We start from the raw sequence: 18,058 nt of genomic DNA, 5'->3' as shown, positions 1-18,058 counted from the left end.
GATATGAAAGATTTCCAAGATGGGTTAGGTAGAAAAGCAAGGCACAGACAAACGTATGTTCCTCTTTGGAAGCAAAGAGATGAAAGACAAATACATTCATTTGCTTATATTAAAAAACAAAACAAAACAAAACAAAAACTAACTCTGGAAGGATAAGTAGAATTGGGACAGGTCTGGAGTCACAAGCCTGTAATCCCAGCACACCCAGAAGGCTGAGGTGAGTTCAAGGCCAGACTGGGCTATGGAGTGAGTTCCGGGTCAGTGTGAGCTAAAATAAGATTCTGCCTAAAAGCAAACACGCAAACCAAACAACCCCAGAAAGAAGGCTGGCAGATGGCCAAATGGGGAAGAAAAGAAAGCTTGAGGACCTGATTTTAATCCCAGACCCAGGGTGTGGAGTGTGTGCCTGTAACCATATCAGTGGGGTGGGAAATGACACAGGAAGAACCCCCAAAGCTTGCTGGCATCCAGCCTAGCTGGGGGCTCATTGTGATAGGTAGAGTGATGGAGAAGAATGCTTTCTCCTCTGGCGTCTGTGTGCTACACATGTGTGTATCAGCATGAGCATGCGCGCGCACACACACGCGCACACACTCTTTTTAAAGGAAAGAAAACAGAAGTGAAGAGAAACAGAAAGAAGGGGCAGGAACAATCTAGATTATGTTCTCATTCATATACGCAATCTTATTATACCATTACAACAAATCTGAGGTAAATGTTGGTACGGTTCCCACCTTACAGGTGAGGACAGCCACTGGCCTGGTTACCACCCCACAGCTAGTGACTTGTAGCTGGATTTTAGTCCCCCCTACTCCTCAGAGTACCCCGTGAGCAGACACTGCTTCCAGGTGTTTATACTTAGGGTCAGACAATGGGCATCAAGATCAGAAAGAGCAGGCTCCAGCCAAAGGTCTTTTAAGGTGTCCCTGACACAGGGAGCCAGCGCTTGGGGAACACCGGTTGAGCGAGCAGTTCAGGCAGCTTCTGTTTATCTGTTCCTCTGATGGTTTCCTGGCTTTTCAGATGTCTGTTTTGGAAGCAGTGAGTGGAGGAGGGGATGGAAACATGATCCTCTTTATGTGGTACATGTAGTTCCCTGAGGCAACTCCTTATTTTTTTCCTGAGACTTTTGATGTTTAGAGTTATTGCTGTACTAGCTCTGGACACTTTGTCCAAGTGAGCTTGTTACGGGACATGAAATCAGAGGTGACGGAAAGTGGCTTCCTGGGTCAGGCTTCTGCTCTCAGGCTACTGGGTTTCCTGGGCAGGAAAGACAAGACTCAAACTGGGAATCCTGGAGGTTTGCTGGCTGAGAAGGTTTTGGTAACTGGTTCCATTACACTACTTCAGATGCCTGGGTGTTCTGGAACTTTTGTTAACCCATTATGGCCTTTATTCCTACCATGGGGAAATTTCTCTTAAGCCAGATTTATTTTCTATGTGGAAATTTCCAGGCTTTGACTCACTAGGAGTAGTCAGATTCTAAAGGGATTTTCTGTTTTGTTTTGTTTTGTGTTTGTTTTTGAGACGGGACCTCACATTACAGCCTAGGCTAATCTGGAACTCATGGAAATCCTCTGTTGTAGCCTCTAGAGTACTGGGATTACAGGGAAGAGCAGCCACAGCTGGCCGAAACCACTTTCCCACATCTGTCATGTATATGATGATGGAGAGGCAGACAGATGGCTCAGATGCAAAGTGCCAGCCTTAAAACTGTGGGGACTTGGGTTGGATCCCCAAGATCCAAGTAAAACACACACATCTCATAACCCCATCGCTGGGCAGGCAGGCAGGTGGATTCCTGGGGTCCACTACATGGACAGCCTATCTGAATCAGTGAGCCCCAGGGCCCAGTAAGAGACCTGGTTTCAAACAGTAAGATGGGAACTAGAGAGATGGCTCAGCAGTTAGCAGCACTGGCTGCTCTTGCAGAGGACCCTGGTTCAGTACCCATCTGTTCACACCATCTGTAACTCCAGAAGATTCAGAGCCCTCTTCTGGCCTCCATGGACACCAGGCACACATGTAGTATATACACATACATGAAGGGAAATACTCATACACATACAATAAAAACATACGATTTTTTAAAAATGAGGTGGATTTTACTTAAGAAATGACACCCAAGGTTGACCTCTGGCTTCCATAGAGACACACACACATTCACACATATACACACACATGCACACATCACACTCTCATACACACACACTCACACACAAACACACATTCACATACACACAAACACATACACACAAACACATACACTCTCTCATACACACACTCTCACACACAAACACACATGCACGCACATACACACATACAAACACACATATACTCTCATACACTTACACACAAACACACATGCACACACATACACACACATACACTCTCATACACACACTCACACACAAATACACATTCACACACACAAACACATACACTCTCTCATACACACACTCACACACAAACACACATGCACACATACACACACACTCACAAACACACTCATACACACAAACATGCATGCACACACACATACACTCATACAACACTCTTACACACACATGCACACATACTCACAAACACACATACACTCTCACTCATACACACTCTCACACACAAACATATGCACATATACAAACACACATGCACATACAAAAACACAATACACTTTCATAAGTATACACTCTCACATACAAACACACATGCACACACAATCACAAACACACATACACTCTCATATACACACACTCTCACACACAAATACATATGCACACATACTCACAAACACACATGTACTCCCATACACATACACTCTCACACACAAACACATACACTCTCTCATACACACACTCACACACAAACACCCATGCACACACATACACACACTCACAAACACAATACATTCTCATACATACACTCACACACAAACACCCATGCACACACATACATACACTCACAAACACAATACATTCTCATACACATACTCACACACAAACACACACATACTCACAAACACATATATTCTCTCTCATACACTCACTCTCACACACAAACACACATGCACACACAGGGTGATGATGCAGAAGGGTATGTAGAGCTTTTAAAACATGTATTGGGGACATGTCGCATGTATACCGTGGTGATCCTGTGGAGGTCAGAGAACAACCTTTCTTTCTATCATGTGGGTTCTCTGGATCAAACTCAAGTCATGGGGCTTTGTACAACAGGTGATTTTTGTTTCTTTACCTACAGAGCCATCTTGCAGACTCCATGTAGAGTTCTTTGGAAAGAAGTGGAGTGGAGGATTTGCAAGAGAGGGACATCCTCAAACCCCACATGAAAAACTGGATGTCCTTGCACCACAGATTACTCTCTCTTGATTTAATCTGTGACACTGGCTTGCCACACTGCCAGCTGGGCCTGGGTTAGGACCGTGGTCCTGAAAAATAAACAGCTCCTAATGCCAGAACCCTGAATGTTGAAATCCCATTTTTCCCCCCAGATGAGAGCTCATGTGGCCAAGGCTGGCCTCCTGCCTCCACCTACTAAGTCCTAGAATTACAGACATGTGCCACACACTCAGATAATCACATGATGAAAAGAGGACTCATTTGAAGCAAGTTACAAGCATGACAGAACACTTCATAGGTCACATGACATGACACGTCACACATCTTTGGGAGCATAAACATCCAGGCACCATCACAACCCTCAGACAGACATAACAGTTTTGAAAAGATGAACAGCGTTCATAAAGAAATACGCCCAGTAGTGGTGGTGCCCACTTGGGAGGCAGAGGCAGGCAGATCACTGTGAGTTCGAGGTCAGCCTGGTCTACAGAGCGTCAGGACAGCCAAGGCTACACAGAGAAACCTTGTGTCAAAAAACAAACAAACAGAAAAAGAGAAAACAAACAAAAAACCAAATAGGTCAAAAATCGAAATGCATGTTGAGTGGGGTTGTCCGAGCGCATCCAGCTTACAGCTAGCTGCAGGTACCTGAGATGCTGCGGGCAGAGGCTGGGAACATGGCTCAGTGAAGAGTGCTTGCCTATGTAGCTTGAAGCACCAGGCCAGGATCCAAATCCTTGGGGGAGGGTGTGTGTGTGGGGGGTGCCCAAAGCCCTGCTGTGAGTCACTCCCACACAGGCTGGTCTTCAAGGAGCCAAGTCCAAAGGCCCAAGAACCAGAAAAGCCAACCATGCAACTCTTAGCCCTGAGGCTGGAAGTACTTCCAGCCCCCAGAAAGCAGCTAGCTTTCTGTGTCTGTTCTTTTCAGGGCCCTGGCAGACAAGACAGTACCCCACACGAGGCTGGACCTTCTCTACTTCAGATTCCCATTCTAATGTCTACACCAGGCTTCTATCTTATATCCAACTAAAATGCATTCATCCCCACCCCAGAACTTGGCTTTCTGTCTTTTAAAAAAGGAAGTGTGTGTTTGGGCATGTTTGGCTTTCAGGGTTTTAACCTTTTAGGATAACCTTACTCAGTAGCCCATGCTGGCCTTGGATTCACTATCCTCCGGCCTCAGACCAAGGGCTGAAGTTACAGGGACACTCTACCCTGGCCAGCAAAGGGGCTTCGGGATTTGGATCTGGAGATCTGAGCATTTGGCATTAGTGAACCTGGGACTGTCTCTTGGGGTCCTTACTACTTAGTTCTAACTCTTGAGACTTCCCCAACCAGCAAAAATGCAGAAACAGATACAGCTGCTCCTTCTCAAGGCTGGTCACTTTTGTCCTATGATACCTCACGATGCCACACCCACACAGACCCTTGCTGTAATGCCACCTTACAAATCTTTATCCTGGTCGTGTGACTAAAACAGACATCTCAGCCTCCCCAGGTCCTGCTGGAACCAAGCCTTGGGTTGCTGTAGTTCTAGAGGTCTCTCCAGGGCTCATCACAGAGGGCACTCCTGATGGTGCTAGTCTTAGAGAATAACAACTCTGCAGTCTGAAGGAAAAAGAACAGAGTGACTGAGGACACTCAAGGGAATTCGCACTGGAGTGAGCACCCCAAGCCCCAGCCACCATCAGCTTGAGACTCACAGCCCCAAGCCTCATGTCCCTGGGCTGTCAAGACGATTCAGTGAGTAAGGTACCTGCAGCCAAGCCTGATGACTTGAGTTTGATCCCTGGGAGCCACATGGTGGAAGAAACCGACTCTACAAAGTTGTCCTCCGGCCTCCACATGTGTTGTGGTGTCTGTGTACCTCCTCCAATAACAACAGAAAATTTAAATTGCCACTCCATGTTTTTATTTTCATGTCACTCTTAATGAAATATATTTCACACAGCACGGAATTTAATTACTGAAAATGTACCTGCAACGCAATTATTATTTTTAGTATTTTCAGTTTTGAATACAAACACTGTCATAATGATTTAAGGACATTTTCATTAATTAATTTTCCCATCTATCGCCAGGAGTGTGGATTCAGCTGTCCTATCCATTATACAAGCTGGATTGTGCAGCTTTGGTGTGTGCTTTTGCGGCTGGCATCTTTCACACGAGGCAGAGCCTTGCGGGCTCACCCATGTTGCCGGAAGTGCTGGTACTTCATTCCTTTGTGCTGAGCCATGGACCTGTGTGGTGTTGCATTGTTTGTCTGCTCCTCGGTGTATTTCCTCATGTGAGTGGAGAAGCTGAAGCAAACAATTAGGTCAGGGGTTGGAACCATGGAAAGCCAGGTGTCCTCAGCCCTCACTTCAGTATTCGCTCATTAAATAGACACATCGGCCTTCATAATGTTTTTTCTTGGTGGTGTGTATAAATGTACGTGTGCATGCATGTGTGTACAATTGAGCACGCACGTTTGGATGGAGACCAGAGCAGGAGATCAGATTCCTCCATCCCCCTCCACCTCACCCATTGCACTTGAAGCTAGACTGGCAAGCAGCAGGCTGAGTGGGCTTCGGTCTCCAGCCTCCTACAGTGCTAGGTTTAGGGGTGTGAGTGGCCACATGCAGCTCCCTCTGTGGGCGCCGGGATGTGGGCTCAGGTCCTCACATTTCTATGCACATGCTTTCCCTCTGAGCCACCTCTCTAGCCTCTGAGGCCTGTCATTTAAAAATGCAGATTCATGTCTACTTTCACAACACACTGGCCTAAGAAATTTTGCAAACAGGAATGAAACTTAGAAGTGTGACTGTGGTGCAGGCCAGGCCACCTTTCTGGGTACTTGGTGGTGTTGAGAATCTTCCCACTTCCGAAGAAAACGAGAAGAAACATTTCAAAGGTGGAAAGAATTCAGTTTAAAAATCTTTGTAGAAGGTAGCAGTCAGTGTCCACCTCCCCTTTCTCAGATTCTCTCTCTCTCTCTCTCTCTCTCTCTCTCTCTCTCTCTCTCTCTCTCTCTCTCTCTCTCTCTCTCCCTGTCTCTCTCTGGTTTCCTCTCTGTACAAGCCAAGCCAAGGCTCATGGGAGCTGAGAGGGGCAGAGAAAATTCAGTTGTGGATACAGGAGTAGAACACAAGAGGCCAACAGTCATCCAACTTCAGCCTAGGCGGAAGTATGGGCCCTGCAATGCAGAGGCCACAAGGGAGCCTGGCCAGTGGGGGCCGCTGCTCTTGGCTGGTTGGTTGGTTTCACACTGCTGGGTGCCAACCCTGCCTCACACATGCTGGGCCTGATTAGTTGTGTCTTCCCAACACTGTTAAGACACTCAGATGAGCCCTTGGGTGGGGTGATCCTAGAGGAGACAGTGAAAATATTTCACAGATAGTAAAAATAATAAAATTGACAAAATTAATTCAGGAGTGAGATTCACCTTCAGGCTGAGAAAGGCCGAGACACACAAGAAAGCACTGTGAGAGCTTGTGCAAGCATTCGGGGCTGCAACAGCTTGGAGAGACTTCTGCCGTCTGTCTCTGATTTCCTCTTCCTCTTCTATGCTTCATAGAAGCAAGTGGGGATTCTGACTCAGGAATCCTAGACTAACCCCCGACAAGTGGGAAGATCCACTAGCCAGGACTGTCCCTGATGATGGCGGCCACTCTAATACATATTCAGGTGTACTCAGAATTTCAAACAAATTCTGACTGCTGCCCTGCTTGGTTCCTCTTCTACTGCAATGCCTGTGATGGCTGACACAGGTGTGTAGTGCTGTGGGCAAGGGCCTCCTGCAGGAGAGAGTGACCAAGGGACACTTTAAAGGTAGACAAAAACAAAATCAATGCGAGTTGCAGCACAGGGCATAGGAACAGTAAGGCTGTGCCAGCTGAGCCACTGGAAACTATGTGTCTCCAGGGGTTTAGCCAAATTTAGAAAAGCCGCAGAGAAACTCTCAGTAGACCTGAGTCAGTGAGTGGTTCCTGCTGGGAGCCAAGGCTTTGGTGTGGACAGTACGGAGAACTAATGGCTCATTCAGAAAATTACATTTACTTATTCACTGTGTGTTGGGTGTGCCATGTGTGCATGTGACAGTCAGAGGGCAACCTGCAAGACTCTGTCTCTCTGTCCAGCTGTGGGTCCCAGGAGACCAGACTCAGGTCATCAGGTCTGACAGCAAGTGCCTGTACCTGCTGAGCCATCTTACAGGCCCAGACCTCTCGCTCTTGGGCCTAGTGTAGAGACAGTGTGGGCATCGGCTATACTTGTGCTGGCTAGTTTCCTTGTCATCCTGGTCATCCTGACACAAGCTAGTCATTAGATATGGGGGACTTCAACTGAGAAAATGACTTCGTCAAAATTTCCCAGCACTCAGGAGACAGAGGCAAGAGGATCTCTGAGTTTGAAGCTAGCCTGGTCTACAAAGCGAGTTCTAGGATAGCCAGGGATACGCAGAGAGACCCTGTCTCAAAAACCAAAAGCAAACAAAAACTGTCCAGCAGGCAAGCCTGTAGAACATTTTCTCAGTTAATCATCGATGTGGGAGGACCCAGCCCACTGTGAGTGGTGACATCCGGGCTGACGGTCCTGGGTTGTATAAAAAAAGTAGATTAACCCAGGAGTTGGCAGATTAGACTGGCCTAGAACCTGTAGCAATCCACCTGCCTCTGAGTTCTGGGATTATGGGTGTGAGTTACCATGCCCAATTTAAGTATTTACTTATGTTTTTTTTTTTTTAAAGAATATAAGAAGGCTGCAAAGAAAGCATTCTTAGATGAAAGAATTACGTATTTTCTTTTCTATGTCTGAGCTGATGTTAGATTAGTGGCTTCTAGGGGCATCAAACTTTTTTACATTGCAGCATGACATTGTTGGACCCCATGCACTGTTTCTAGGGACACAAGCTGTTTATAGGCCTCAGGCTGGACACATCTGAAAGTACATCATTTTATGCAACTTTGAGTTCCAAACATGGAAGAGCATATGTAGAGATGTACAATGACATCATCGAGGACAACGTACTGTGCCTTGTCTGCCACCCTTGGCACCTTGGGCTTGCAGCTTTATATACCCTCACGGTCACGATATAGTTGCCTAGCTGCCACAACCCCAGAGCTCCCACTGTTACACAATCACGCTCAAAGCGGAACAAGAGAGACGTTCTTACATGGGAGTCTTTTATGACTAGGGAGAAAACTCTTTCCAGAAATCCCTCTGCAGATTTCCCTTCCATCCCCTTTGGCTACCCTGGGATCATATAGGCACAGCCTCATTGAAAGATAGACAGATAATGATTATCTAGCATTTCCAGCCTGTGGGGGAGAGGCAGCTCTACCAGTAAGGAAAACAGATGTACCCAGCATTGTTCCCAAGGAAGAAGGTGACCAGACTGGTCTGTCTGCTAACAGTATCTGCACCTCTAACCCCTGCTTTTGACATCACCTGCAAGACTCATCCAGCTGTTAAAACACCTTTCATCACACACCCCCAAGAACTCCTGATACTTTCCTACCTCACCTCGCTGTTCATGGGGCTCCCTCAGCCTGGGAGTCTACTCCCATCCACGTTGTCTTTAGACATAGAATCCTCTCAAAGATAGCGTTCAAAAGCCATTTTCCCAATTATAAGCCTTTGAATTTCCCAATAAGGCCTTTACTATCTTAGTCAACGCTGACTGCTTGCAGTCTCCTGGGAAGCTCTCAGAGGCTCTGAGACCAGGGTGTGAGGCGGGACTGTTGCCTCTGAGTTGCAGAGGGCAGCACCTCACAGGTGAACAGTCTCACCATGGTGGCTCACCACGGAAGACTGGGCCAGGGGGTGGAAGGGGAGGAGATGCCAGAGCCTCAGTGCTGACAGGCCGCCCGGGCTCAACACTACAGGCATCCCACGCTCCTGTGAGTTTTGCTTCCAGGAACTGGAGGAAGAAACCATATTGAACACTCTGCTCTCCTGAGCTAGCTAGCTACCGACAGGGACTGGTCACCTGGAGGCACAGCCCACAGTCTGCAGAGTGAACATCTCCGAACTTCCAGTCACCCTGTCCTCCCCAGGGACATGTGTGGGGCCCACAGCTAGAGGCTCATTAAACGCTGACACAGGGCTGCAGAAGGCATCCCCTCGCTACTGCACTACCACACAGGAAAAGCCTATTTATAGCAGTTCCTTTAACCTGGTACATTCTGTCCCCTGCTGAGAAGATAACATACTAAGAGACAAAAGTCGTTATTTGGAAGCCAAGTGTGGTGGTGCACACCTGTAACACCAGAGCTCTGGAGACGGAAATAGTATTGCGGCAAGTTCAAGGTCAGCCTGGGCTACACAGCTAGACCATCTCAAAAAGCAACAATTAAAAACAAAACACACAGTCTGAGGAGGACCAGACCAGAGGTGGCAGGAATGCTGGGATTATCAGACCGAAAAGTTAGCACAGGTTTTATTGGTTTTTTTGGGTTTTTTTCTGGTGTTTGTTTTATTTGAGGCAGGGTCTCATGTAGCCCAAGTGAGCCTAAAACTTGCTATGTAGGTTAAGATGATGCTGAGCTCCTGCTCCTGCTGCCCCCACTCATGAACACTGGGACTGCAGATACACACACACTGTACATGGGGACTGCAGACACACACTGTACACTGGGAATGCACGCGCGCGCGCGCACACACACACACACTGTACACTGGGAATGCACACACACTGTACACTGGGAATGCACACACACACACTGTACACTGGGAATGCACACACACACTGTACACTGGGAATGCACACACACACACTGTACACTGGGAATGCACACACACACACTGTACACTGGGAATGCACACACACACACACTGTACACTGGGAATGCACACACACACACACACTGTACACTGGGAATGCACGTGCACGTGCACACACACACACACACTGTACACTGGGGCTGTGATAGACTTTAACCTGGAACTGAGAACTAAAGAAAACTCTTCTCCCTTAAGTTGCTTTGGTCAGAGTATTTTATCACAGCAACAAGAAAAGAAATGAAGACAGTCTCCCTCAGATGAACCCCACCCCCACCACACCCCCGCTGGAAATGATGTAGCTTGCTCCAGATCATGTAGCTTCTGAGAGGCGTCACTTAGGATTCTTCTTCAGAAATGAATTTTTAGTCAGTCGGTGGTGGTGCACACTTTTAATCCCACCACTCAGAAAGCAGAGGCAGGTGGATCTCTTCTGAGTTCGAGGCCAGCCTGGTCTACAGAGAGAGTTCCAGGACAGCCAGGGCTGTTACACAGAGAAACCCTGTCTGAAAAAAACAAAACAAAACAATAAAAAAAGGTAAACTTTCTTTTTTTCATATACACTAGACTAACCTTGAACTCCTTATCCTCCTGTTTCAACCTCTAAATCCTGGGATTATAGCCTTGACTACAGCTCCACCCACCCCTATGAACACAGTCATTAGAAATCAATGTCCAATTTACCTCTCTTCTTTTGACTCAGGGTTTCACTATGTAGTCCTGGCCCTGAGGTCACAGAGATCCACCTGCCTCTGCCTCCCATGTGCTGGGTTTAAAGGTGCTACACTTATTTCTATACTCCGAAATTCATTTTCCTTTACATTGATTTCACAATCTGTCTTTCTATGCCACTGACAAAAACATTTAATCCTTTTTTCTTTTCTTTGTAGCCCAGGCCATCAACTCACCATGTGGCTTGAGGGTAACCTTTAACTTGGGATACTCCTGCCTCCGCCTCCCAAGTTCTAGAAACACAAATGTGAGACACCACACCCAGTTTTATGAAGTCCAAAGGATGAAACTCTGGTCACTGTGCTTGCTAGGTGAGCAATCTACCAGCTGAGCTACAACCCCAACACCCAGACCCAGCTTAAAGACTAAGTTCTCAGAATCCCCTCCGCACATCTGAACTTCTTCTGGTCGAGCATTGGTGAAGTTGCTGTAGTTTGGTCGGGAGAGAAGGTTCATGTGAAGGAAGGACACAAGGCCAGAAAACAGATAATACAGCTGGCTGTCCCTCAAGCACCGGTGCTTAACCGGTGAGTTAGAAGTCTAACAATCAGAGTGAGGCACTGATAAGGACAGAACTGTGGCTGGGACGAGCATCCTAAGCGATCTCCATCTTTATGTGAATGGAACAGAATGCAGGAGGGCATGCACTCAAGGCTAAATGGTATCGGATCCTCCATCTAGGGCTCCATGCAATCAACAGATGCAATAAACACAAGGCCTCTGCTGGCATAACACAGTGTGGAGGGAGGGGCTCTGTCTGTCTGTTTGTGGTTTGGGGGTTTTGTTTTGGTTCTTGAGGCAGAGTGTCCCTGGCTGGCCTGGGATTCTCTATGTATATCAGGTAGGCTTCAAACTCAGAGATCCTCCTGCTTCTGCCTCCCGAGTGTGAGTGCTGGATCAAAAGCATGTGCCATCATACACGTTTGTTTGTTTGTTTTTTAATTAAGTTCAGAAACGTTTTAAGAACTATTAATTTTTCCCCCATGTATGCATGAGTGAAGACTGTGCATGTGCACATGGGTGTCTCTGTCCCCTATTTCAGACACTAGATCAGAAAAAGAACAGCTGGGACCCTTCGAGGGAGAACACTTCCTTGGAAAGCTGCTGTTTGAATGGCGGACAGCATGCATGCAAGGTCAGAGCATACCATGCTGAAGTCTACTCTCCTCCTGTCAAGCAGGATTTGGGGACAGAACTAGGGTCATCAGGCTTGTGAGGCATTTCACCAGCCCGTTCTGTTTTGTTTTGAGACTAGGTCTCACTATGTAGTTGGCTGAGACCCGGGCTGGCCTTGAACATGTGGCATCTCTCCTGCCTCCACCTCCTGAACTCTGGCATGGGGCACTATCATTATCATGCCCAGCTGTGCATATGCGAAACTTTTCTTTCAATTAGGCATATACTCTAAAGTAGGGATGAAAAGTGTACTATAGTAAATTCATAAACCTAGACATGTTTGTTTATTGTAAGTAGCATGTACTACATATAATTGTACAATAGTGTCTCTTCCTTTTCTTTTTCTTATCCTTGGGGATTAGACCAGGGCCCTTGCACTTACAGGCGAGTGTCCTGCCACTGAGCTACACAGCCGCCTGCTAGACCTTTACATAATGGGCAGCAGAGCATGTTTGCTTACTCTGGGATCACTGCAAACGTGAGTAATCATTACCTTATGGAATCACTAGGCAGTGAAATTCCTCACCCTCATTGTATTCGCAGCCCACGGATGACCAAAACATACGTGTTGCTAGGTCTCAGAAACCTGGGACGAATGGCTGAGGTGCCTATGACACATGACTATGTGAATTCTATGTGAGGGACTCACAGCTGAGCCTGACGCAGAATCGGGCACTTCCAAGCTAGTCTTTGTCACAGAGGTGGACAGGACAACTCCCGCCAGGCGGCTCTGAACACAAGCTGAGCAGGGGCATGGCCCCACAAATCCATTCAGGGGGAAGACAGAGCACAAATGCATGAGGGATATCAGCCTCACCCTACAGCTCTGTAACCTCATCTTTCCCTCCCTCCTCTCTCCCTTCTTTCCTACCTTTCTCCCTCCACCTCTCTGGTAATCCATATTGACTCAGGGTCTCTGTGGTGGCTTAAATGAGAATGGCCGCCATAGACCGCTTATGTGTGTCCTTAGCCCCCATGAACTGTTTGGGAAGGATGAGGAAATGTGCCCTGCTGGAGTAGGTGTGTTGCGAGGGATGGGTTTTGAGGCTTCAAAACCTATAAAAGGCCTGCTCCCTACACATCAGGGTTTAAAGTTCTCAGCTACTGCTCCAGCGCCATGTCTGTCTGTTTCCCACCATGATGACCATGGACTAAGCCTCTAAAACTGTAAGCCAGCCCCCAATCAAATGCTTCCTTTTATAAGAGTTACCTTGGTCACGGTGTCTGTTCACAGCCACACAACAGTGCATAGCACCTTATTCAAAGCTGTCCAGTAATTTCTATACCATGGGCCTCTCCATCCCAGCCTTGACGTCCTGCCCTTTATGGCCAGGGCCACCTTCACGCCTACAGGAGGGTTTCTAAGAACCCAGCTGATGGCTAAGTCCATGCCACAGTCCCCTGTCAGCTTTCAGACCTGAGGGTGCAGACAGGAGCAGGGATAATGGGAGGTACAGCCATGAGCCACCCTAAACTAAGCTGAATTTTTCTGGGTTGTTTTTAGATCCCTGTGTATTTACATCTTTTAGGCTTTGTTATTTACTTCCAAAGATCAGTTTTTCAGATGAGATCAGCATGTCAGGTTTGGAAGACGATAGGCAGATCAGTTTTCAAATTTCAGTTAGACACACAGCAGAACCTTTTGAGTTATCTTTGTATTCCTAATACTTAGAAGAGGCCACCAATAGGGATCCTGCAGGAAACAATGCCTTCCTGCGTGACTATGGGCGAACACATAGCTGGGTTTCCCTTTACCACAGGCTTCCATAAGTGAAATATGTGATATGATATGCAGTTTAATCTTACGTGGTGTGTGTGTACATATGTGCAGTCTGTATGTACACATGTGCCCATCAGAGCGGAGGCCAGAGGCCCTTAGTCATTCTCTATCATATTTTTGGGACAGTGTCTCTCACTGAACCCAGGGCTCACAATTCAGCTAGACTGACTGACCAGCCGACAAGCCCCAGATCCTCCTGGCTTTTTTGTTCTATGTGGGCTCTAGTGAACAAACTGGAGGGCTTACACTTATGTGACAGGTACTTAGCACCTGAGCCATCTACACAGTCCCTAATCCTTCTTACAAATCAATGCAATATATACGTTTTCCCATTACTAGAAATTCTTCCTAGATAATTTATACGTCTCTGTAGTTTAATGATAGTAATTTAACAATGTCTTAAGTCTCTGTTCTGTTGCTGTGAAGCTACACTATGGCTGGGGCAACTCTTTTTTTGTTGTTTTGTTTTTCATTTAAATTTGAAACAAGCTTGTTTTACATGTCAATTCCATTTTCCTCACCCTCTCCCCCCCCCACCTAACCCCAATCCCATCCCCTTTCTGCTCCCCCATGTGCCTAGGCTGACAAAGTGTCTCTCTGTGTGGAACGGGCTCTCAAAGTTCTTATACTAGGGATAAATACTGATTCCCTACCAGAGGCCCCATAGACTGCCCAGGTCTCCTAACTGACACTCACATTCATGGGCTTTCTGGGTCAGTCCTATGCTGGTTTCCCAGCTATCAGACAGGGGTCCACAAGCTCCCCCTTGTTCAGGTCAGCTGATTCTGTGGGTTTCGGCTAAGGCAACTCTTGTAAAGGAAAACATTTAATTGGGGGCTGGCTTACAGTTTCAGTGGTTAACATGGTCATCATGGTGGGCAGCATGGCAACATCCATGGTCCTGGAGCAGTGGCTGAGAGTTTATATCCTGATCCAACGGCAGGCAGGCCAGCAAAGAGAGAAAAGCTGGGCCCGTACCGTCTTTTGACGCCTCAAAGCCCACCCCAGTGCACACATCCTGCAACCAAGTCACACCTTCCAATCCTTTAATCATTCTCAAACAGTGCCACTTCCTGGTGACTGAGCATTTAAATATATACAGGGGCACCATCTGTATTAAATCACAAGTAATAGTATAGCTATGCTACAATTTCCCAAGCTAGTCTCTCAGTGTTAGCATTTGAATTATTTTCTATTATTATTATAAAACTGTGGTCAATTTTTTCATCCACATTTTAGCTTACTTTCTTAGCTTTCCCTGAATTGGAATTACTGGGTAAAATGGCATGAATAGCTTTTTGTTCATTTGATAGTTGAAAACATATCATCTTGTAGTTCTAATCTGTATTTCTTCCTTTGTTGATAATGTCAAATGTTTTCTTAATCTTTGTTTACTAATTTTATTTCCTTCTTTGTGAACTGTCTATTCATAATCTTTGTCTGTTTCCTCTTAGGGTCTTAGTGTTTTTCACATTAATTTGTATTCTTTCCCACCATAAAATTCCTATCCTTTGTCTTAATCCTAACGTCTTTCTTGGCCTGAATTTCAGTGTTAGAGTATTTGTTGGTTCAAATATTTTTCATAAGTTAAAGAGTTTTTCCCCCATGCTTTTCCTCCTCCTCTCTTGTTCTTTTCTGAGAAGTGACCCTAAAAATGCAAGATGGTTGCAGCAGAATCATCTGCCCTCTTCCCTCCAATGTTCCCTCTACAGACTCATTCCCTCTCCCCATTTCCAAAGGTTCTGAGGGCTCCTGGGCTCAGTCCAAACATGACTTCTCAATTCCTTTAATCCCCTAGGCAACAGTTCATGTAACCCAGGGCTTTGACTGATGGGACTCCACTCCAGCTTCTACTGACAACCCAGACTCCCTGCCTCTCCACTCCAGCTTCTGACTGTCCAACAGGAATCCCAGGTCGTGATAAAATACCTCACAAAGGAAACTGAAAGAAGACGGGTTTGCTCTTGTCAGTTTGGAGGCAGAATCCATGATGGTCAGGAAGGTGTGGTCACAGTGGCTCTCGATGTGGCGGCAGGGGACTTGGTGAGGCAGCTTGTTCCTGTTGGGCCTAGAATTAGGAGCAGGAAGATGGATTCTCATGCTCTTCTTTTTGTTCCCCAGATCCCGGTTAATGGGATGCTACTGCCCACGTTCAGGTAGACCTTCACTACTCAGCTAACTTCTCTGGAAATACCCTCAGGTGTGTTCACAGGTCATTTTAAAATCCACTTGACAAAATGAAAACTAAACATTCTTTACAGCCTTTATATAAAAGTTAAAGCTGTTTGTTTGTTTGTTTGTTTTGAGACAGGCTCTCCAGTGGTCCAGTCTAACCTTGAACTCCTGATCCTCCTGACTCTACCTTGCCGCGCCCAATTTGAATTTTAAGCATTTAATCACCATGACCAGCTTCAAATTCTTTTTTTAAACTATTTTAATTTTTAAGGCAGGTTTCTCTGTGTAGCCCTGGCTGTCCTGGAACTCAATTCACAGGCCAGGCTGGCCTTAGACTCAGAGATCTGCCTGCCTCTGCCTGGGAATAAAGGCCTGCACTATGCCTGGCTTCAAATTCTTGACACCCAGATGGAATCCTGAATCCTAGGGATGCTCATTTTAAAAGGTCTGCTGTCACCATTGACTCCTTCACTAGAAAGTCCTACTAAATAGATCTGGGGTCCAGTTTTCCACTTTGCATGTAAGTCTCACTGTAGCCGCCAGCTGCCACAGCAGGAGCATCTCAGTGGCCACCCTACTCTCTCTCTTAGCCCTTCTGTTACCTACTTGGCCTACTGCAGTCTTTTGAAAACGAGGCAAATCATATTTCACCACCACGGGAGAACCTTCCAGAATGTTTGTTTGTTTGTTTTTACTATTTCCTGGCCGTCAGGTGATCTTCATAACCCATCCTATCTACCCAACTCAATCTTCTTTGCTCACTCTGCTCCTGCCACGCTGATTCTAAGATTCCTTTATGATGTCAGTCAGGTGTGCTCCTACCTCCGGGATAAATTAAAACATTATAAATGGCACCAGGCAATAGGCTGGTGCTTTTGAGCTGTTTCACTTACATGCCCCACCATTACTCCTGACAGTGTATCAGATCTCTTCCACCATTTTTCTTTGAGTAAAATCCCCTTGCTACTTTGCAAATCCGTGTGAACCTTTGAATAAGAGGCCCAGAACCTGAAAACACCCTGCCTAGACCATTGCTAACCCTGACGTCCTTCCTTTTTTGTTTCGGTGTTCAGGATCTTACACATGATAGACAACTGAGCTACGTTTCCAACACTAATCCAGCACAGGGTTCCCTGAAAACTCCCAACACCTCATTGACCAGAACTAGGTTAGCATTGACCAGAACTAGGTTAGCATTGACCAGAACTAGCTGCAAGGGAAGCTGAGAAGGGGTAGGAAAGGGAGAGAGCAAAGGATGTGAATGAGAACATTTTCAGACCCTACCTTAGAGCTGCTGAACCAGGAATGCTGAGGGTTGTGGCATGAATACGAACTACTTATGTAGTAACATAGGTAACATAGGTAGTAACAGACCTTCCAGAATATTCTGATATACTTGAAACTAGTGAATCATAGCCATATAATGGGGAGGGTTTGTGTGTTTGTCTCTGTTTTGGAAAAGGGTCTCATGTACTCCAGGTTAGCCTGGAACTTGCTTTCCTGGAAGGTTTCCTGGAAACCTTGACTTTCCTTTCTGATTTATTTATTTATTTTTACCTCCTGAATGCTGCCAGCATTACAGGTGTGAGCCACCACACCCCATTTACGGACTGTTGGGGATAAAACCTAGGACCTCCTCCATGCTAGGCAAGCATTACACCTACTTTACATCACACTATTCTCCCAGCTCCCACTGTAGCCAGTCTTGTGGTATGAAAAGAATCCTGGACTAGCACACATGCCGCCTGCTTTCTTTGTAGACGTTCTGGTGCTTGATCACCAGAAGGACATTAATTTTCTGATCTATACAGTGGGAGTGATACCAGCTACACTGATTTCATCCAATAAACTGTGGTGACCAGTTAAATAATGCAGATGAATACATTGGAACCTGTGAATCATTAAGCAAATGTGTTGATTTCTGAGTGGACATTAGGAAGTTCTGAATGCATTAGGTCTAAAACTGGAAAGAATATGGTGGCGACAGCAGAGACGCAGGGCTGAAGCGGTGGAGACCCTCATTATGCTCATCGTATTGCATCATGGGTCAACATTTCAGACAAGGGAAACGCTCTTGACG

The 18,058-nt window shown here is 46.3% G+C and overlaps 1 protein-coding gene across 1 annotated transcript in view; it reads right to left on the bottom strand.

The window, feature by feature from the left end:
- Window positions 1-18,058, bottom strand: part of Ints8 (integrator complex subunit 8) — a 439,588-nt gene that overhangs the window by 316,972 nt on the left and 104,558 nt on the right. The gene's annotated exons all lie outside the window — the stretch shown is intronic.

This window comes from Phodopus roborovskii, unplaced genomic scaffold (assembly GCF_943737965.1).
Source record: "Phodopus roborovskii unplaced genomic scaffold, PHOROB, whole genome shotgun sequence".
NCBI classification, from domain to species: domain Eukaryota; kingdom Metazoa; phylum Chordata; class Mammalia; order Rodentia; family Cricetidae; genus Phodopus; species Phodopus roborovskii.
The sequence above is the reverse complement of the archived record's forward strand: the minus strand, read 5'-3'. Positions and strand labels throughout refer to the sequence as shown.